Consider the following 983-nt stretch of genomic DNA (forward strand, 5'->3'; position numbering starts at 1 on the left):
TCTCAAATAGTACACTACTTTCTATTTTGTAGTATCATTAAATTAAAATTCTAGGGCAGTGAAATAAAGTAACTTTTTCCATGGGCGAACTCTGTCATCACTTATGGAGAAGATCGTGCTCCTGGTTTTACAGGCTATATGTGGCACCAGAGATGGATTAGTTATGTTCTCCTACATGCACAACAAAAAAGTTATTTTGATATTTTATTTATTTATTTTAAAAAAAGAGTTTTTTTTTGTATCTACAGTATAAGCTAAAGACTAATATAATGTAGATCTAAAATCCATTTAAAAATTTGTTATTGATCAATAAATTATTACATATAAAGATAATATTTAAATTTTTAATATTTATTTAAACAGACAAATAAATTGACAACTTAACCTATTCAAATTAGTTATTTTAAAAAAAGATCTGAAAACATTAAAGTGGAGCAAACAAATCAAATAATCAAAAGATAGAAAACAGTAAAATAACAAGTGGTCTACTATTCTTATATTGTCTTCAAAGTTGCTATCGACAACAACAGAAATTATCCACCAATCCACTTCAATCCCTAAAATTGCTGAATGATTTGTTAATATTGTCTGTCACCTCTGTTGTTTTATTCTAAAAGATATTATATATTTTTTCTCAACAAAATATTCTAAAACAAAAAAGAATCGAATCAACTATTTCTTACGCACTTTTTTAGGGTTAACTCAAAGTGTCTTCAGTGTTAAACAAAAAAAATATTCACTTCTCAGTGTTTTTTTTTTCACGTACATAATTTCACACAAAAACACAAACCTTCTTCACATATGACTTCTAGATCGAGACTTCACTGGGAACAACAAACGCCTATAGCGAGATTGCTTTTCCTTCCTTCTATAGCGTTGCAAACTTTTCATTATGAAAAAGAAGAAAATGAAGGAGAGTTGGATATTTTTTCAAGTATTAATAATTTTATTTTCTATTATTTTTTTTTCAGAATTATAATCTT

Source organism: Arachis ipaensis, chromosome B04 (assembly GCF_000816755.2).
Source record: "Arachis ipaensis cultivar K30076 chromosome B04, Araip1.1, whole genome shotgun sequence".
NCBI classification, from domain to species: domain Eukaryota; kingdom Viridiplantae; phylum Streptophyta; class Magnoliopsida; order Fabales; family Fabaceae; genus Arachis; species Arachis ipaensis.